Source organism: Dermacentor andersoni, chromosome 4 (assembly GCF_023375885.2).
Source record: "Dermacentor andersoni chromosome 4, qqDerAnde1_hic_scaffold, whole genome shotgun sequence".
NCBI lineage: Eukaryota > Metazoa > Arthropoda > Arachnida > Ixodida > Ixodidae > Dermacentor > Dermacentor andersoni.
Window position 1 is genome coordinate 215,566,606 of NC_092817.1, and position 22,270 is coordinate 215,588,875.

Consider the following 22,270-nt stretch of genomic DNA (forward strand, 5'->3'; position numbering starts at 1 on the left):
AACTACCAAACTTGGTGAGAAGATTCTTTATTAAACAAGCAATTCGGAACAACTCAGAATAAAAAACACATTATTTTCGCCAAAATCAGTATTTTAGCCCCGCATCCCCCTTTAAGAAATGAGTGCTATGAAGACGCAGACTAAAGGAGGAAGATGTACGACGGACAAGGCGCTACATCCAACTATATGTTTTCTTGAAGAAACAGGATTTTATATAGATTAAACCTAGAATAGGACCACCGTACTCGTACGTGACATCACTAACTCCCTATCTCATCAGAAAAACTATCTCTTTTTCGGTAAGTGTCAGTGACGGGCAGCTATTCCACGTGCCCTCGGCCTTTGCAATGTAGAAAGGTTCTAATATCTCCCGTTCTAGTCTATCTCTAGAACATGCCAAAAACCTGGCGTCACGAAGATACGGACGGCAATTGTGACGTTTACAGTGTTCAGTCAGATGGCCCCCCGCATTGTTATTTACGGCCTAATTGTGCTCACGCGCCCTTTCATTGGAACACCGTCCGGGTTGACCGACATAAACCTGTTGGCAACATAGGGGTATCTCATATGCAGCATTACTTTTGCAAGCCGTGTACTGCGCTGCATGTTTCTTAGAGCATGGTTCGTGTTTTGCCTTTGTCAGCACAGGGCATATCTTGGCCAACTTACATGGTGCCCTGAAGAGAAGATTCAACGCTGTGCCTTTGCGCAACCTTCTTCAAATGTAATCTCTTCCTATCAACTGGCTTTTCTGTGTTTATTGCCCTCTCTTGCCTGTTTGATCTTTTGAAGAAGCTTATCGCAGACGCTAGAAACTAAATGTGAAAGGAAACCAGCTAGGCGTAGCCTTGCAACCTGGTTATTAAAGCTGCTTTCTACTTTGTGGATGCAAGATTTATTTAAAGCTTCCTTCAGACAAGTCATTGCAACACCTCTTTTTATTAACTTGGAGGGGGCACTGTGGTATGAAATTAGCTGCTTGTTTATTAGAGTGAGATTGAGGTCCAGAAAACGAATGCTGTTATCACAAGGCCTTTCGCACGTGAAGTTTAGAGCCTCCGATGCATTTCTAAAAGTGTTGATTATCGATCCTACACTGTCATCTAGCCTCAACCCTGAAACCACGTTAACAACCAACAGGTAGCCATCGACATACCTCATTTGGAAGGAGCACGACTGATTCAGAATGCTATTTACACACTTGTCAAAGGTGCTGGGAAAGATGTCTGAAAGAATGCGAGAAAGCGACAATCCAACGCAAATACCCTTGCATTGCAATACAAATACCCTCGCATTTTCACTGGACAATAAAGACTTGTATTATGAGATTCCTCATGACGGAGTGCTCAACGCCATTAGGAACAAGATTGAAGACTTTCGTGAAGTTAGGTTCAGTTGTGCAACCGGAGTGAATAGTGGCCAGTTTATAGAACTGTTGAACTTTTATCTTCATTCCACTGTCGTTAGTTTCAAAAACCAACAGTATGTACAAAGCAATGGCATTTGCATTGAATCGTCGCTTGCTCCCATTCTTTCAGACATCTTTCTTTGCGCATTTGACAAGTTAACATGGTTCCAGGGTAGATGACACTAGATGACACCATAAAATCGATAATTAACACATTTAGAAAAGCACTGGAGGCTCTAAACTTCACGTGCGAAAAGCCTTGCGATAAGCGCATTAGCTTTCTGTGCCTCAATCTCACTCTAATCATCACGCATGTATGTTTCGAATACCAGGCAAGGGTGAACAAGCAGCTAATTTCATACGACAGTGCCCACTCCAAGTTAGTAAAAGGAGGCGTTGCAATGACTTGTCTAAAGGAAGCTTTAAATAAATCTTGCATCCACAAAGTAGAAAGGAGCATTCATAACCAGGTTTCAAGGCTATGCTTAGCCGGTTTCACTTCACTTTTAGTTTCTAGCATCTGCAATAAGCGTCTTCAAATGATCAAACAGGCAAGAGAGGGCATTAAACACAGAAAAGCCAGTTGATAGGAAGAGATTACATGTGATTCTTCACTGGCACAGGGTGTCCCACAAACTGAAGCAGATTGCGCAAAGGCACAGTGTTAATCTTCTATTCAGTGCACCGTGTAAGTTGGCCAAGATATGCCCTATGCTGACAAAGGCAAAACCCGAAACCTGCTCTAAGAAACATGCAGCGCAGTACACGGCTTGCAAAAGTAATGTCGCATATGAGATACCCCTATGTTGCCAACAGGTTTACATTGGTCAGACTGGACGGTGTTTCAATGAAAGGGCGCGTGAGCACAATTAGGCCGTAAATAACAATGCAGGGGGCCATCTGACTGAACACTGTAAACGTCACAATTGCCGTCCGTATCTTTATGACACCGGGTTTTTGGCACGTTCTAGAGATAGACTAGAACGGGAGATATTAGAAGCTTTCTGCATTGCAAAGTTTCTACATTTCTACACTGCATGAGTTGTAGCGGTGGCTAGAGGTAGAGCACCCGCCTCGTGTGCAAGAGGACCGTAATTCGAATCCCAGTGCCGCACAATTTTTCACCAGATTAAAAAAAAAAATAAGACATCCGCGTGTTGATAAAATTGCATCAACAGGTCTGGAGTGCGGCCTGATCCCGGTGACCAGAACCGGTAACGCACTCCCTCACCAGAGCAGGATTGGCTACCCTGGTGCAGGATTGGCTACCCTGGTGCAGTACTTGGCCACAACCTCCTGTATGAATACAACAATCAAACCCTGGCCCTCAGTCCCCAGCAGCTGCAAAGCAACTGACCACAACGGCGGTCAGTCCGGTGATGCAGCAGAGCGCGCTAAGAATCCCTGGGTCCGGACAGGCCACCATTGGAATATGAACCTGGCAACGTTTAACGCTAGAACATTATCTAGTGAGGCAAGTCTAGCAGTGCTATTGGAGAAATTAGAGGGCAGTAAATGGGATATAATAGGGCTCAGTGAGGTTAGGAGGACAAAAGAAGCATATACAGTGCTATAAAGCAGGCACGTCCTGTGCTACCGGGGCTTAGCGGAAAGACGAGAACTAGGAGTCGGATTCCTGATTAATAAGGATATAGCTGGTAACATACAGCAATTCTATAGCATTCATGAGAGGGTGGCAGGTCTTGTTGTGAAACTTAATAAGAGGTATAAATTGACGGTCGTACAGGCATACGCCCCTACATCCAGCCATGGTGACCAGGAAGTCTAAAGCTTCTATGAAGATGTGAAATCAGCGATGGGTAAACTCAAGACAAAATACACTATACTGATGGGCGACTTCAATGCCAGGGTAGGCAAGAAGCAGGCTGGAGACAAGCCAGTGGGAGAATATGGCACAGGTTCTAGGAATAGCAGGGGAGAATTATTAGCAGAGTTTGCAGAACATAATATGCGGATAATGAATGCCTTCTTCCGTAAGCGGGATAGACGAAAGTGGACATGGAGGAGCCTGAATGGTGAGACTAGAAATCAAACAGACTTTATACTGTGCGATACGCCTGGCATCATACAAGATGTGGACGTACTCAGCAAGGTACGTTGCAGTGGCCATAGGATAGTAAGAACTCGAATTAGCCAAGACTTGAGGAGGGAACGGAAGAAACTGGTACATAAGAAGCCAATCAATGGGTTAGCGGTAAGAGGGAAAATAGAGGAATTACGGAACAAGCTACAGAACAGGTATTCGGCTTAAACTCAGGAAGAGGACCATAGTGATGAAGCAATGAACTACAATGTTATGGGCATCATTAAGGAGTGTGCAATAGAAATCGGCGGTAACTCCGTTAGACAGGATACCAGTAAGCTATCACAGGAGACGAAAGCTGTGATCAAGAAATGCCAATTTATGAAAGCCTCTAACCCTACAGCTAGAATAGAACTGGCAGAACTTTCCAAGTTAATCAACAAGCGTAAGACAGCTGACATAAGGAAGTATAATGTGGATAGAATTAAACATGCTCTCAGGAACGGACGAAGCCTAAAAGCAGTGAAGAAACTAGGAATAGGCAAGAATCAGATGTATGCGTTAAGAGACAAAGCCGGCAATATCATTACTAATATGGATAAGATAGTTCAAGTGGCTGAGGAGTTCTATAGAGATTTATACAGTACCAGGGGCACCCACGAGAATAACGGAAGAGAATAGTCTAGAGGAATTTGACATCCCACAAGTAACGCCTGAAGAAGTAAAGAATGCCTTGGGAGCTATGCAAAGGGGGAAGGCAGCTGGGGAGTGTTGTAGCGGCGGGTGCCGCCCAAGTACACGAACTGCTAGCAACCAAACAATCCCCGGTTTATTGCCACATACAGTCATATATATACATATAGCGACACTGGTGCCTCTGGCAGCAGATGATCCCCAAACCGGAACGAAAACCACATATACAACATATTCCCTTTCTTATAAAAAAAAAGACAGCTACATGGGTTAGTGATTTAGTAGTGGTAGTACGTTAGTGCTCTTTTACAGATTTATATTTACAGTAACAACAATGTGCTTGTCTTATGCACTTAATACAACAATATAAAACAAAAAGAGGAAAACAAGATACAACTCCATTTATGTCCATATTTCACAACGTCAGCAAACTCAACACTCGTGCAGCTTGTGACAGGTTCATGTTCACTGCAAAACGTGTCTTTCTGTACTTAGTGTCCATAGCGGTCTGGAGGTCGTCTATTCCTTGATGGCTGTACCCTATGCTGAGGTCCCGATGCTTCTGAGAAACCACTGGCGGCAGGCGAAGTCTCTTCCGGCTCACAGCCGTTCACTGGTGGCATAGGCGGCTGCTTCGCAGCAGCCACAGCTGAAGTTCCGGTTGGCGCTTCTGAAACTGGTCTCTTCAAGATAGGCGGTGAGCTGCTTTCCCTAGCGGTGTCACTCCTTTCCCCCCACCCACAGATAGATGCAGAAGCTCGTGGCATCCTTGACAACTTTGAAGCATTCCACGTTTTTCCATCATCAAGTTGTAAAGACGATTGCCCCTGCTTTCTTATCACTTTTCTTGGGCGGCTAAAAGCCAGGTCACCTTTAAAAGCAGTTGTTTGTCTGCGTACTCGTACAAGGTCACCAACATTCACTTTGGTTTCCCTTGCGGCCCTGCGAGCGTCTGTGTATAGTTTACTGGATTGCTGCTTTTGCTTCACCCGCTCGCGTAGGCAGTGGAGCTCTGAAGTAGGGTCGGTTGCAAATATTGCTGACGAATACCCAACGACATCGAGCCGAGTCCTTGGCAGACGTCCATGCAGGAGAAGTGCTGGAGCAACTGCAGTTGTGGCATACAAAGGTAAATGCCCAAGTATTCTGTTACCATTTGGCGTAAGGGATGCTGCTCGAGTGTAGCCACTTGAACAAAGCTTTTAAAAACTCTGTTGAACCGTTCTACCTGTCCGTTTGCTTGCGGGTAGTATACGGACGAATGCCACAAGCAGATGCCGCGATCCTGCAGAAAAGCTTGGAACTCTCGAAATGCAAACTGTGGCCCGTTATCGCAAACAATTTCCTCTGGGTAACCTTCACGTGCGAACACTGACACCAAGAAGCCTGTTACTGTGCGTGTTGTGGCTTGGTTGCAAAAGTATACTTCGGGCCACTTAGAAAAGTAGTCGACCAGCGTGATCGCATATCGACAATCGTGTGGTGCTCTCTCAAATGGGCCAACAATGTCCATGCCAAGCTTTAGCCACGGTTCCTTTGGTAAGGGGACCGGGTTCAATAGTGCAGCCATAACCTTCATGCTCTTGTCCGCTGCCTGGCATATACTACACGTTTGAATAGCTAGCTCGACTTGCCTGTCCATGGCTGGCCACCAAAATTTTTCTCGCAGACGTGCTTTCGTTCGTACAATTCCAGGGTGAGCCTCATGAGCAGCGGTACTTATCTGCGCTGTAAGTGATGCGGGAACCACAAGGCGTTCGCCATGCAAAATCAAATTGTCCACCACTGACAGTTCATCGCGAAGTTTGAGGAAAGGTTGAAGCTCACCCGGCAGAGATTTTTGCGCAGGCCAGGACGATTCAATGTAGGCCTTGGTTCATTGCAGTGTGCTGTCTTCCGACTGGGCCTGTTCAAACTCTTTCCTGGTAATGCAAGAAGATATAAGGGCAACTGATACAGTTTCATCTGGTAAAGTCTCTTCTTCCTGAGGAGGTGACGCAGGGAGACGAGAGAGCGCATCTGCTACTCGATTTTGCGAACCCTTCCGGTACTTTACTGTATAGTTGTTCTGCAGTAGGCGCTCCGCCCACCGTGCTATCCGCAAAGGACGCCTTCCTGGCCCTTGAGTAGACAGCAATGCGACCAAGGCTTGATGGTCAGTAAGCAACGTGAAATGGCGTCCCCACAAGTAAACATGCCACTTCTCGCACGCCCAAACACACGCAAGTGCTTCGCGTTCTCCTACTGAATATCTTCTCTCTGCAGATGAAAGCGCTCGAGAAGCAAAGGCGACAGTGTGTAGTTTCTCCCCCTCCACCTGTTGGAGAACCGCTCCAAGCCCACAGTCTGAAGCGTCAGTGGAAACAACAACTGGAAGAGATGCATCGAACATTCGCAGGACTATGTTGGACACAAGTGCCTCTTTCATCTTTCGAAAACTGGAGTCTACCTCGCCAGACCAAACAAATGGTTGCCCCTTTCGAAGCAGAACGCGCATCGGTTCAACCATATCGGCAAAGTTGGGAACAAACCTATAGTAGTATTCGACCAGTCCCAGGAACGATCGAAGGCTGGCTGTATTGGTGGGTGCCGGTGTATCCTTGATGGAAGCAACCTTTTCCTCCAGCGGAACAATACCACTTGCTGTGATCTTGTGACCCAAAAATGAAAGTTCCTGCGTATCGAAGATACATTTGCTGTTCAGTTTGAGTCCTGCCTCTTTAATGCGTTGAAGTACTGCTGCAAGGTTATCTATGTGCTCCTGCCGGCCCCGCCCGAAGACTATAATGTCATCTATATAAAAGAGCACGCCCTTACATCCTTGCAGGACTTTGGACATCATACTCTGAAATGCAGAAGGCGCGGAAGCCAGTCCGAAGCACACTCGTTTAAAACGAAAGAGGCCTTCGTGAGTTATAAATGCGGTCAAATCGCGACTCGCAGGGTGAAGCATAACCTGGTGGTAAGCTGATGCGAGGTCTAGCTTAGAAAAATTTGTAGCCCCCACTAAACTATGCAATAGCTCTTCTGTATGAGGAAGGGGAAAGCTGTCTATTACGACAGCTTTGTTTGCTTGTCGAAGGTTTACACAGAGGCGAATACCTCCCTCTTTCTTCTTAACGACCACAATGGGTGACACCCATTCAGATGCCTCCACCCTCTCTATCAGGTCTAGATTTTCCAACCGATGGAGCTCTTCCGAGACCAATGGTCGTAGCGAGAGCGGAAGGCGCCGAAGTTTGGATTGCACTGGCTGCACCGTGGATCGCGTTTTGACGTGATGCACAAAACCTTTCGCGAGGCCAAGGCCTGGATCGAAAAGAGATCCAAACTCGCCAACTAATTCCTTTGGGAGGTTAATATCCTGCACGGCTTTCATTGGGTCAGGGCGCTGTTCCCTTCGAGAATTAGAAGTTAGCGTCGTTTCAAGGCATTGCAGAGATGACCCATCAATCTGTAGACCGAGGGCCTTGATGGCATCAATACCCAAGAGTGAGGTGCCTTGTTCTACGACGTAGAAAAGAAGGCTTTTTGTGCTAGCTTTGTATGTAACGTCAGCGAAGAAACAGCCACGAACCGGAATTGGCTGTTTTGAATAGTCCAGTAACCGAACAGACGGGGTCAAAAGTACTTGGCCTTCCAAATACTGCTTAAAAAGATCGTGTGCAACAATGGAAACTGACGACCCAGAATCTACAAGGAAAGTTATGTCCGCACGGCCAATCGAAACTGTGACGTGAACAGCGGAGCGAGCGGCCGTCGTCACAGACAGAATGCTCAAAACTTCCTCGCTCGGAAAGCCTTGGCTGTCTACCTCACGCACCGGAGCGGAGCCTCGTTTCTGGCAAACAGAGCGGAAGTGACCCATGACACCGCAATGGTGACAACGCTTGCTTTTGACTGGACAGCGAACTGATGCTGCGTTGTGCTGGGATGAACCGCAGCGGTAACAATGAGACTGGTGGTTGTGCGACTGCTTCGAGCTCTCGTCGGATTCTGGTGTACGCGTAGGCGTATTTCCACGAGTATTTATGCGTCCAACATCTAAAGAAGGAAATTCTTGCAGATCATTGTACGCCTGCTCAAACTGCCTTGCCAGTAGTACTGCTGTAGCGAACGAGAGAGACGATCCTTCAAGCAGAAGACGCTCGCGCAAGCTCAGAGACGAAATACCAGCAACGAACTGGTCACGCAGCGAATCTTCTTCGACAGGAAAAGAGCATGTAGCAGAAAGCTCCCGCAATGCAGTGATGTACTCATTCACTGATTCACCAGCTTGCTGAACTCGCCTACTGAAACGGTGCCGTTCAGCAACAACATTGCTTGTTGCCGAAAAATGAGCGTGCAGAGCGGCGACTGCAATATCGTACGACGATACTTCTGGCCTTGTGTCGCCTGTGCCCTTGCTATCTTCCGACGTTTTCTCAGTAGCAGTTTGCTCACCGAGCTTGACGTTGCCCAACGATGGAAGTGGTAATGTATAAAATATGCGCTGACCTTCTACGCCGAGGCTGTGAAGTAGTGCTTTGAGACTATCCGGCGTGCAGTCAGAGGCCCCCGAAGCAAGCAGGTAGTTCTCGAAGATGTGGAACCATTGCGGCCACGCAACAGCAGGTCGACCAGACACAGGCAGGAACGGGGGCGGCGGGGCGAGTCCAGAAATGCTCATGGCGCCGGAAAGCAAGCGGCGAAAGTCACGCCCCCCGAAATGATCCTATCCTCGTCGCCAATGTTGTAGCGGCGGGTGCTGCCCAAGTACACGAACTGCTAGCAACCAAACAATCCCCGGCTTATTGCCACATACAGTCATATATATACATATAGCAACACTGGTGCCTCTGGCGGCAGGTGATCCCCAAACCGGAACCGAAACCACATATACAACAGGGAGGATCAGGTAACAGATTTGTTGAAGGATGGTGGGCAGATTGTTCTAGAAAAACTGGCCACCCTGTATACACAATGCCTCATGACCTCGAGCGTACCAGAATCTTGGAAGAACGCTAACATAATCCTCATCCATAAGAAAGAGGATGCCAAAGACTTGAAAAATTATAGACCGATCAGCTTACTGTCAGTTGCCTACAAACTATTTACTAAGGTAATCGCAAATAGAATCAGGAACACCTTAGACTTCTGTCAAGCAAAGGACCAGGCAGGATTCTGTAAAGGCTACTCAAAAATTGACCACATTCACACTATAATCAGGTGATAGAAAAATGTGCAGAATATAACCAACCCTTATATATAGTTTCAATTGATTACGAGAAAGCATTTGATTCAGTCGAAACCTCAGCAGTCATGGAGGCATTACGGAATCAGGGTGTAGACAAGCCGTATGTAAAAATACTGAAAGATATCTATAGCAGCTCCACAGCCACCGTAGTCATCCATAAAGCCAGCAACAAAATCCCAATAAAGAAAGGCATCAGGCATGGAGATACGATCTCTCCAATACTATGCACAGCGTTTTTACAGGAGGTATTCAGAGACCTGGATTGGAAAGAACTGGGGATAAGAGTTAATGGAAATTAGGTTAGTAACTTGCGATTTGCTGATGATATTGCCTTGCTTAGTAACTCAGGGGACCAATTGCAATGCATGCTCACCGATCTGGAGAGGCAAAGCAGAAGGGTGGGTCTAAAAATTAATCTGCAGAAAACTAAAGTAATGTTCAGCAGTCTCGGAAGAGAACAGCAGTTTACAATAGGTAGCGAGGCACTGGAAGTGGTAAGAGAATACATCTACTTAGAACAGGTAGTGACCACGGATCCAGATCATGAAACTGAAATAATCAGAAGAATAAGAATGGGCTGGGGTTGTAAGATCTTGCAGTCGTAGTCATAGTGATGAACTTGACTCTTCGTCGGAACTTAGGCGAGCAGGATTTATTTACATTATTTACAGTTTAAACAAGACATACATCAACAGTCTAGCACGGCTCCCAAATGAAGCCCGCAAGACGAACATACAGCGACGCAGCACACAGCTCACGAGTACATTTCGAGCACGACAATGAGCACGCACTAGCAGCCGACAATCGCTACTTATAAGCACTGCACTCGACGTCATAGTTCGACGTCATTGAAGATGACCCGCCCTTTTGGAGGAGGAGGGCTCAGATACACGTGCCGCACAGGTTTCAGTGCTCTCCGAAGGTAGATGACCTTTGCAGCACGGTCGTCGTGGTATTCATTTTCCCGCGTCACTGTAGGCAGGTGGTCACACCCGACCTCAGTCGGCGTCTCTAAATTCCAGAGCGGACCTCGCACATTGTCTGGGGTCTCGAAAAGCGCATGGGGAGGTTCCGCCAATTACCTCCCCTTGAGAACTCCCCTTAGCTGACCCTTCACAGCATGGCTGCCGGGTATTCGCAGTTCTCTGAAGTGCGCCACCACCCCGTTCAACACAAGCAGTGGGCTGAAGTAACTTGCACTTTGCCACCCTGGCAGGCCATTCCTAACAGCTCCTCCATGGCCTGGAAAATCTTGCCTGGCCAGTGCTGGCAACCGCTGGGCAGGAAGAGAATGGATGGCGAGCAAGACCATGGCTTTGCTCTCTGCAACCCCTGCACACTTGGAATGCCTTCAACCATCTCACAACAACTGGCACAGAAGAGTCGACCTGGCAACACAATACTGCTCAGCATTCAAACGCCCGGAATTAGCTGTTAACCTACCAGGCTTCCTATCACAATTTCAATGCAGGTCACTCAACTAGGAATCTCCAAATTTTGCCCCAAAATTTTGTGCCACTAAAGCGAGTGTTCACGTTCCTCTTAAGTTCGACCAAACCCGACCGTCGTGCTGCACAAGAGCAAAGTTTTATGCAGAACTAAACCGAAGGCTCTCAAATACCAATACCCAAACATATCTGAAGCAACCTAACTTCACGAACAGCCTGTTCTTACCCTATCGCAGTGGCGTACTTATCTCACGTACTGTTGCCACTGAACAATCTGGCCAACTCCAACGCGCTAGCTTTGTGGTCCCTATCCCGAACGCATACTTGCGTCTTAAGCAAACATTTCATTACGCTTACTCACATTTATTCCTTTAGTCCAAACAGGACACGTTCCTTAAACGAACAACCAAACTTCCGTAACTTACGCAACACAGAAGAACCTTTAAACAAATGTGTCTTCTAATAACTAGCTCTACGCACGCGTACTAGAGAAGTCAGAATACGGCTGCCCTAAACACACACGAGCAACCCAGTCAAAAATCTGCTTCTTTCCATCTGCACAGGACACACACTAATGGACCTAAGAGCTCTTCTCAGTGCAAATCACGCACTTACTGAAAACCTATGCGCTTACCTTAGAAAATAAAAAAAAACACATAAAAAAAAGAAGGTTAACTAATACACACGCGCGTTACGATAGGCCTCTCAACGATAACCTTGTCACTCAGGTTACTCACACACACACAAAAAAAAGAAAGCCTGTATACTTATTAATGAACACCTCGCGATACTACATGTTTACAAAAAAACGCGTCTTTCAAATCTCGAGCTTCTCAAACAAAACATAAAAAAAGCTCATACCTAACATACTGAAAGAAACTAGTCTCAAATCGCGAAAATTTTCAAATGTTAAAAAAAAAAAACACAACAATACGTGTCACTTCTACGGAAGGTCTCTTGGCCTCCCGTTCCAAATGTTCACATCTGACTCATACTTTTGAGCCGTACTCGAGGTGGTCGCGGTTCGAAAGCTACTCTGGCTACCGAGGAACAACAAAAGGGCTGACTCACTATCAGCTCCCCCAAGACGTTACAGTCTAATGCCAATTTGCGTCCTGGCGCGCGCCTTTTATTATGAACTCGATTGACCGCATCGCTACTCCTTATCACCTCGTTTCGTCTTGCCACCTTGCACTCCCTCGCCCTACACGCTGAACTTCGAAAAGAACGACGGAACGACGAGGAATTTAACTGCCCTGTGCCCTTTGTCCGCGTCCGTGCAGAACATGCTTCTCGGTCTCCTTTTGACCTGTGGCTCGAACGTTTATGATGCGTCAACATCGTCAACGACGACCGCACCTTTCTTTTCCTTGCGCCCTGGCTTTTTGCGTCTTTCGCCGTCTTTGGCTGCGCTAAATTAGCCACCACATTCCAATCTTTAGCGCGCTTCTTTCTACGGAGCTTTTTCCTCGAACTCTCTTTCATGGCGCCTTCTCGCGCCTTGTGCTGGCTGTTACACCTTTCGTCGGCCTGGATCGGTCTCTTACCCGCACAGTCTGAGTGATTCTTAACTAAATCACCGCTCTCTTGGCTGCCTAGACTGGCAGAGAGCCCCACTGATTCCTGAACAATGCAGTTGTCTTCCCTTGAGCTACGCAGCTCGTGATCCTGAGAACTACCCTCAACTGCATCGTCCAGCTCGCACATCACTTCAGCACGCAGATCTGACTTGACATGGGTGCTCGCATCTGTCAAGTCCGCAGTATTCTGTACCTCGCCAACGACCTTGCTAAGATTACATGCGAAGCACACGCGCAGTGATTGTGCCAATTTGTTCGCAGCTGGCCTAGCTGTCTACAGTCCTCGGTTGGCACAGCACCTCGTCGCTCTCACTCTGGCCTTTAACGGCCTCTGCTGCCACTAAGGCATCGTTAGCTGCTAGCACTTCGAGTTAACCTATGAACAAGGTACTACACACTCTCACAGGTACTACTACTTTCCTCGGCTTTTGAGCAAAATCTGCTATCTACTTCCCACTTTCGCTGCGTCCAGCCTACAGATTTCTCAAGCCGTTGTTGACTTCCTGCGTTTAACTGCTGCAAATCCTGTATCTGTTTCTTAACTGCTGCCATTTCTTTTTCAACCTGTTGCCGTTTTTGGTCATGCTTTTGGCGTTCTTACCTAATTGATTCTCGTTCCTGTCTTTTACTTAGAATTCGTTTGCCCATTTGCTCGATGAATTTCAAATCATTGTTACTTTCTAGAATTGTCTTACGAATTTCTGCTTCCGTCAAATCCTCATCTACGTTTACCTCGATCTCTTCACACAACCACAACAGGTCAGCTCTCGTCAAACACAATAGGAGCAAGCTCGCTACTTTAAGCTTTGGCTCTGCTGTCACACAATACTTGCTGCGATACCCACGCAAATCAGAATACAAGTAAAATATCCCCAGCGAATCAAATCCAAAAACAGAGAAATTGAAGCCTGGTAAATCTTACAGCCAAAACCAAACGCTTACCCACTCAAGCAGCACCATATCACCAGTCCTTCTCCGCCGTATCCAGTCAGTTGCAAAAGGTGGTCAATCCCAAGTCGCCTCCAAGTTGATCAGGATACCGGTCGGTCACCATGTGCCAACGTCCGTGAGCTGCCGTTGCTGTCTCCCGAGTCGTAGGGCGATCTACGAGCTGTAGGCTGATCTAGGAGCCGTAGGCCGATCTCACCGCTGTCAACCAGATGTTAGATTTGGCGGTCGTAGCTGTAGGAAGTAGCTTGGGGCGACAGCACTAGGCGAGCAGGATTTATTTACATGTTATTTACAGTTGAACATGAGATACATTTACACAGTCTAGCGTGACTCCCAAATGGAGCCCGCAAGACGAATCATACAGCAAACGAGCACACAGCTCACGAGTACATTTCGAGCACAGAGCATGACGACGAGCACACACTAGCCGCTGACAATCGCTGCTTATAAGCACTCCGCTCGACGTCATAGTTCAAGGTCATTGAAGATGACCCGCCCTTTTGGAGGAGGAGGGCTCACATACACATGCTGCACAGGTTTCAGTGCTCTCCGAAGGTAGATGACCTTTGCAGCGCGGTCGTCGTGGTATTCATTGTCCCGCGTCACCGTAGGCTGGTGGTCACGCCCGACTCTAGTCGGCGTCTCTAAATTCCAGAGCAGACCTCGCACATTGTCTGGGGTCTCGAAAAGCGCATGGGGAGTTTCCGCCAATTACCTCCCCTTGAGAACTCCCCTGAGCTGACCCTTTGCAGCATGGCTGCCGCTTATTCGCAGTTCTCTGAAGTGCGCCACCACCCCGTTCAACACAAGCAGTGGGCTGAAGTAACTTGCACTTTGCCACCCTGGCAGGCCATTCTTAACAGGGTGCGTTTGGCAGGCATTTTCAGATCATGAACAGCAGGTTGCCATTATCCCTCAAGAGAAAAGTTTATAACAGCTGTGTCTTACCAGTACTCACGTACGGGGCAGAAACCCGGAGGCTTACGAGAAGGGTTCTACTTAACTTAAGGACGACGCAACGAGCTATGGAAAGAAGAATGATAGGTGTAACGTTAAGGGATAAGAAAAGAGCAGATTGGGTGAGGGAACAAACGCGAGTTAATGATATCTTAGTTGAAATCAAGACAAAGAAATGGGCACGGGCAGGACTTGTAATGAGGAGGGAAGCTGACCGATGGTCGTTAATGGTTACGGACTGGATTCCAAGAGAAGGGAGGCGTAGCAGGGGGCGGGAGAAAGTTAGGTGAGCGGATGAGATTAGGAAGTTTGCAGGGACAATATGGCCACAATTAGCGCATGACCGGGGTAGTTGGAGAAGTATGAGAGAGGCCTTTGCCCTGCAGTGGGTGTAACCAGGCTGATGATGATGATGACATTGCAAACGCCGAGGGCACGTGCATTAGCTGCCTGCCAGTGACGCTTACCGAAAGAGAGATAGCTTTTCTAATGAGATGGGGAGGTTGTGATGCCATGGTGGTGCTATTCTAGGTTGAATCTATATAAAATCCTGTTTCCACAAGAAAACATTTAGTTGGAACTAGTGCCTTGTTCGTCGTACATGTTCCTCCTTTAGTCCGGGTCTTCATAGCACTAATTTCTTCAATTATGTTCATTAATTAAAGCCAACGTCTTTTTCAGCAACTTTAAGACCACTTATCGGGTATGTTTTCAAACCTCTTTCCTGGGCCGATGTCGGAGGTAGTGCACAGCAGCACCAATAAAGTTACATCATTTTTAGGCTTCTGCTCTGTTATTGTTTTGCACTTAATATTTAAGTTTGAGAAGATGTAACATAAAAGTCATGTGCTGTCAATGTTTTGTTTCATGAAATTTGTTTGTGGGCTGCCATTCTCGAAGTTCTAAGTAATAATTTTGCCAAGAATGAAAAACCTGATATGAGCAACTTTAGCAACAGAATGGTATGGCAATATAACCCCCATATACCACATGTCATATGGCATGGGATGGCATATAGCATACATATATGTAAATATTGTTACGGGGTTAAAAACTGTCAGACGTATATTTACAGGATATTTACAATAATCGTAGCGGCTGACAAGATGGTAGACAGCGTGCGAAGTCCAGAGTGTCGTCTTCTTCCGACCAAGCTGACATCTTCTTCGTCAGCATGTCACATGACCCCCGGCGGCGGAAGCACCGGCTCGGTGCTGGTTAGGAGGCGGGCGAGTGATACAACTTAAGACGCGCGACATGGACCATGTCGGAGCGATGCTGAGCCACGGTTGGCTCAAGAGGGACGATTTCATACGTGACGTCAGTTATTTATTTATTTACACAATACTGCAGGCCAGTAATTTGGCCTAGCAGGAGGGGCTACAAAGCATACATTCAATGTAACGAAGATCAACAACAACAAAAATCAACAGAACACGAAGACCGTAGCAATGTTCATCCATCGGAGTTTACAATATGAGACTCGAGTACCCTCATAAAGTTGGCGGATTCAAAAATCTGTTGGGGCAAGGAATTCCATTCAGACACTGTTCGAGGGAAAAAAGTGTACTTCTGTGCGTTGGTTCTAGCGAAAATTGGCGATAAAGAGTATTCATGGCTGTGTCTACTTGTCCTTGTAGTTAAAGGTTTTATGCAATTGGGAAGTATTAATTTAGTTTTCCCTGCAAGACAATTGTGAAGAAAGCCAAGACGACTAATTTTCCGGCGAACCTCGAGAGTCGGTACATTGTACTTCTGCATCAATAAGGATGGCGAATCGTGCTTTCTGTATCTATCAAAAATAAACCTTATTGCCTTTCTTTGGACTCTTTCGAGTTACATAACATCCTTTTTATAATGGGGATCCCAAACTTCAGCAGCATACTCTAGTTTTGACCGAATACATGTATTGTAAGCTAACATCTTGGTGCTAACTGGAGCGTGTTTAAGTTTTGTTTTAAGGAACCACAGTTTCCGCAGGGCTGATGAAGAAATGTCCAATATATGCTCCGACCAAGCAAGCTTATTAGTTAGAGTCACGCCTAAGTACTTATATTGCGAAACTTCTAATACAGGCTGGTTATGGAGCTGATAAGAAAAAGAACTAGGACATTTTTTCTTTGTGACATGCAAAAGTACAGTTTTCTCCGAATTCAGCGCCATACCCCAACGCATACACCAATCATCGATTGCCGAAAAAGTGTTTTGCAACAAGAAATGATCATTTGTGGATGATATTTTCTTAAAAACAGCACAATCATCAGCAAACATTCTTGTGGATACATCATGAGGCACCACGTCCACCAAATCATTAACATAAAGAAGAAACAGTAGCAGACCTAAAACACTCCCCTGTGGAACGCCCGAGGTAACAGAGAGCGCACTAGACGGACAATGATCAATTTCCACAAACTGCTTTCTATCAACTCTGTACGAGGCAATCCACTGAATAATGTACAAAGGTAACCCTATACACTCTAATTTATACAATAATTTTCCTTGAGGCACTCTATCGAAGGCTTTCGATAAGTCTAAAAACAGAATGTCAAATTGACCAGCTTGGTCAAGTACACTCGATATCTCGTGTACCGTTGAAATAAGCTGCGTGGTTGTAGATAGACACTTTCGAAAACCGTGCTGGTGGGGAGACAAGATATTGTTTTTAGTCACAAATTCCTGAATAAAACTCATGACTATGTGTTCCAAAAGCTTGCAACTACTAGTAACAGAAACAGGATGGCAATTTTTAGAAAGCAGCTGGTCACCGGCTTTATGGACAGGCACCACACGGGCTATACGCCAGTCAGCTGGTCTGACACCAGAAGTTATTGAGAAGTTAAACACTACGGTAAAAAAATATGCGATTTGTTGAGCGTAACGCCTTAAAAATGCATTTGACAGTCCGTCAGGGCCAGTGGATTTCTTATTATCTAGCTTCAACAGCATGGCAAGAACCCCCTCACTAGTTACATTCAACTCGTTTTCTAGTACAGGAGAAACATTCGGCAAGTTATATTCGTCACATGTTGAAAAAACAGATTGAAAGTACTGATTAAACGTTTCTGCAATAGAAGTTGGGTCATGCAGAATTTTATCATCAACCTTGAGTTTCTGAATCTCCTTTTTACTTTGAGGTAGCGCCAGAACATTCTGAGATCACTTTTAATGAAGACAGCAATAGTGTTGCTAAAAAAGTTTCTTCTTGCTTGTTTTACTCTACGTTCCAGATCATGCGTTAGTTCCATAAATTGTGGAGTGAATGATTTGTGCTTCTTTCTCAGGTGCTTAATTTTTCTTTTGGTTTGTATTATCTCCCGACCAATCCAGGGGTTTTTGCAGTGCTTTTGCAGTCTTTTTGACAGTATGAAATTTTGAATGCAGAACGTAACTGCAGAATAAAACTGTTGCCACAAGCTTTCGACGTTGTTGGTGCTAACAAGATGCTCTTCTAAATAATCGATTATTGCTATGTCGTCGGCTCTATTATAATCTTTTACTGTGGCTGGAGGAATTTTTTCCTTTTGCATCTCCACATATCTAGTCCAGCAGAAATGTATCAGGTTATGGTCAGAAATTCCAGGTTCAACCTGTACTGTTCCCGAGCTAAATTTTTCAGAAATAAAGAGGAGATCCAGAATGGCAGTTCCACGGGTGTGAGCTCTCACAATCTGATCAAGATTAAAAGTAAGCATTAGATCAGCTAGAGCGTCAGCCGCTACAGAATATCCATACTGCATGTTACTCCAATCAATGGATGGCAGGTTAAAATCTCCAGTTATAATTAGGTTTTTGTCCCGGAATTTTAGCAGGTGATCACATAGCCTGCTAAATAACAAGTCATCAGCATTCGGAGGTCGGTAGACAGAGCAGACAAAAAACGTGTCACCTTCTGGTGACACCCTTAGAAGTAGACTTTCATGATCACAGACTTGGTCAGCAACAGTAACTTCAATATTATCCTTTGTTATCACCGCAACGCCCCCCCCACGGGAACCCCTATCACGTCTGTACAGCCCGTAGCCCGGCGGCGCAACTTCGTCATCACCAATTTGATCATGAAGCCAAGTTTCAGTTATAACACATATTTGAGGATTATGTGACAAAAGAAGATGTTCCAATTTTTCTATTTTATTGACAATGCTCCGAGTGTTAAATACAAGCAGACGAAACTCGCGCTCTTTACTTTACGCAAGACACGGTAAGGGCAAGAGTAGCATGAAAGTAACTTCTCTGAGAGGCCAACGCGTCGCGACGGCGACCAAAGGAGAACCAGGGTGCCCGGTGTGTAATGGACGTCACGATGGCGGGCATCATATAAGCGCCGCTGATTGTCCTGCGACTCCACAAGTCGACGTCGGGCAATATGGCGTGCTTCTTGAGCTTTGAGTATGGCTTCACGGGCGTACTCGGACGTGGAATTCAGACTAGCAGGCAGAATGGTGTCCAAAGGTAGCGTAGGGTCGCGGTCAAACAAGAGGAGGAATGGAGAGAAGCCGGCGGTATCATGGCGAGACGAATTATAGGCGAAAGTAACCAAAGGCAGCGCAACGTCCCAGTCGCGATGGTCAGCGGAGACATACATGGACAGCATGTCAGTAAGGGTGCGGTTAAGGAGCTCAGTTAGACTATTCGTTTGTGGATGGTAAGCAGTAGCAATTTTGTGTTTAGTCGTGTACGAGTGCAGAATGTCGTTGACAACTTTGGAAAGAAAGTAGCGGCCGCAGTCGGTGAGGAGCTGTCGAGGGGCACCATGGTGAAGGATGACGTTCTCTAAGAGGAAGTCGGCGACATCAGTTGCACAGCTTGTCGGAAGAGCCTGTGTGATTGCATATCGGGTGGCATAGCCTGTCGCTACAGCAATCCACTTGTTTTTCGAATCAGACGTAGGAAAAGGGCCTACAAGATCAACACCTACACGGAAGAATGGTTCTGATGGTACGTCAAGTGGTTGAAGGCGATCAGCAGAGAGTGTGGTCGGCTTTTTGCATCGTTGACAAAGGTCACACGCAGCGACGTAACGGCAGACGTCACGGTATAGACCAGGCCAATAGAAGTGCCGATGAACGCGGTCATAGGTCCGTGACACACCAAGGTGACCGGCAGTCGGGACATCATGAAGCTGGGCGAGAACAGTCTGACACAGATGCTCAGGCACAACAAAGAGTCGGGCAGGGCCGTCCGGGCGCATGTTAGCGCGGTACCATATACCATCTTGGAGTTCAAACATGCGAAGGGAAGGATCGGGCGTCGTTGAAGTGAGCCGTTGAATAAGGTCTTGTAAGGAGGCGTCCCGACGTTGTTCGGCTCCAATATCGCGAAAAGCAGCGAGAGAGAGAACGGAGACAGGTATGCCAGCCGCAGGAACGTCAGGAGGGTCGACAGGATGGCGCGACAAGGAGTCCGCATCTTGATGTAACCAGCCGGTCTTGTATACAACCGAATAATTGTATTCTTGAAGGCGCAGAGCCCAGCGGCCAAGGCACCCTGAAGGATCTTTGAGGGACGAAAGCCAATACAAAGCACGGTGATCAGTCATGACTGAATTGGCGGCCGTACAAATAGGGGCGGAATTTACCCACTGCCAAAACGAGAGCCAGACACTCGCGTTTGGTGATGGAATAATTGCGCTCAGCAGAGGAAAGAAGGCGGCTGGCATAGGCAATAACATGTTCTCGCCCTTGTTGTTTCTGTGCCAAGATAGCGCCAATACCGTGGCCACTGGCATCAGTACAGACTTCTGTTGGAGCTGACGCATCAAAGTGAGCGGGAATGGGCGGGGACGTAAGCAGCCCAATCAGCTCGGTGAAAGCACCAGCTTGCTCAGGGACCCAAATGAATGCGGCGTCGTTCTTGAGGAGCTGAGTGAGAGGGCGCGCAACGTTCGCAAAATTTCTGACAAACCGACAGAAGTAGGAGCAAAGGCCCAAGAATCTGCGAACATCCTTGGCACATGTTGGCACGGGAAAGTCTTTCACTGCCCGTATTTTATCAGGACCAGGGCGTACACCAGAAGAATTGACGATATGCCCGGGCACAGAGGTTTCCCAACGACCGAAGTCGCACTTGGACGAATTTATTTGTAGCCCCGCCTGACGGAAAACACATAGGATCGTCGATAGCCGTTCGATGTGTGTCGCAAAAGTCGGAGAAAAAAACGATGATGTCGTCCAGGTAACAGAGGCAGATGGACCACTTGAAACCATGTAGGAGGGCGTCCATCACTCGTTCAAATGTGGCCGGGGCATTACATAAACCGAAAGGCATCACTTTGAACTGATACAGGCCATCGGGAGTAATAAATGCTGTCGTCTTCTCACGGTCCATGTCGTCGACAGCAATTTGCCAGTAGCCGGAGCGAAAGTCGATGGACGAAAAATATTGTGCTCCATGCAGGCAATCCATGGCATCGTCAGTGCGTGGTAGCGGATAGACGTCCCTCTTTGTTACCTTGTTGAGGTGCCGATAATCCACGCAAAATCGCCAACTGTTGTCCTTCTTTTTAACTAGTACAACAGGGGATGCCCATGGGCTGCAAGGAGGTTCGATGATATCTCGAGAAAGCATCTTGTCAACTTCATGTTGGATGATTTGTCGCTCAGTAGGTGAGACGCGGTAGAGTCGCCGATGGATCGGCTTGCATCACCGGTGTTTATTCAATGTTTTACGACAGATGTTTGCCCTAGAGGGCGCTCTGCAAGGTCAAATATGTCCCAGAATGAGGCAAGGAGGCAACGTAGTTCATTAGCACGCTGGGGTGGAAGGTCGGGAGCAATCATTTTTGTTTGGGTATTGAAGTCTGAAGGGCCAGGGGGGCGAAGCAAGAGTTGAACACGAGGAGCTGTTACAAGTTAAAGCCGAAATGTAGTCTCTGGCCGGCGTTACTTGCGCCTGGGATATTCCGCACAGGAGTACTTGTGTACAAAGTCCAAAGTTCACAAGTGGAAGGCAGGACGTGTTGTCCGAAATGGTAATGACGGTGTAAGGAAAAGCGATGTTATGCGAGAGCAGGACATCCGGATTAGGGGATATGATGTAGTCACCGTCTGGTAGGTGGAACCGGGGAGACACCTATGTAGGTAACGGCACGGTGCGGGAGGCGAATATTCTCTGTGGAACATAGCCGTATTGGAGCACTATCGGGAGGGTCAATAGCAGCAGGTAGAGTGAGTTGCACAACACCAGCAGAACAGTCTATCAAAGCGGAATGTGTAGACCCAGAATGAGGTCGTGAGGGCAGTGCTCTAGAACATAAAATAAAACAGAAATATGATGTCCGGCGACACCCCCACGAGCCGGACACATGCCAATAATGGCTGGTGTTCCACCACCGGCGACTTGGACCACAGGTGACGGGGCAAGAGTAAGGACTTTCGTGAGACGATTCCGAGGCTGAGAATTCATCACAGATATGTGCGCGCCAGTGTCAATCAGAGCCGTAACAGTATCCACATTCACTTTAATGAGGTTCCGATGTGTGGGCAAGGTCAGAAGAGGATTTTTGCGTCGGGTCTGTTTGGCAGCATCACCTCCAGCTGCTGCACCCGTTAGTTTTCCGGAAAGGTGCGCCGGAAGGAGCTAGGGGACGGCGTTCGGGAGAAGCGGCGACGTGGCGAAGGAGAGCGGCTAGAGCTAGTAGGCAGAGAAGTGTCGCCAGAATGTACTGGCTGCGTTTGCGGGGTGAACCGAGGAGCAGCATGAGGGCCGTGGGATGGGAGGTAGGGCCAGGGGGTTGAAATCCACAAAGACCAGCAGTGATGTGAAATATAGCCGATACGGCCACAAGTGAAGCATATAGGCTTGTCGTCTGGAGTGCGCCATTCGGCTGGATTGCGATACCGCGTTGGGGCATTCAGGCTGCGGGTGCGTATGGCAGTGCTGGACGGAGTGTAGCCAGGTCGATTACCTGAGCAGACGTTGGTCAAGCCAATGTTGGCCAATTCCTGGCGCACGATG

At 47.2% G+C, this 22,270-nt stretch overlaps 1 protein-coding gene and 1 pseudogene across 2 annotated transcripts in view; both read right to left on the reverse strand.

Moving 5' to 3' along the window:
* Positions 1 to 8,814, reverse strand: part of LOC140217070 (uncharacterized) — a 37,648-nt pseudogene extending 28,834 nt beyond the window's left edge.
* ric8a (ric8 guanine nucleotide exchange factor A) overlaps positions 1 to 22,270 on the reverse strand; it is a 326,541-nt gene that overhangs the window by 174,012 nt on the left and 130,259 nt on the right. The window lies entirely within an intron of this gene.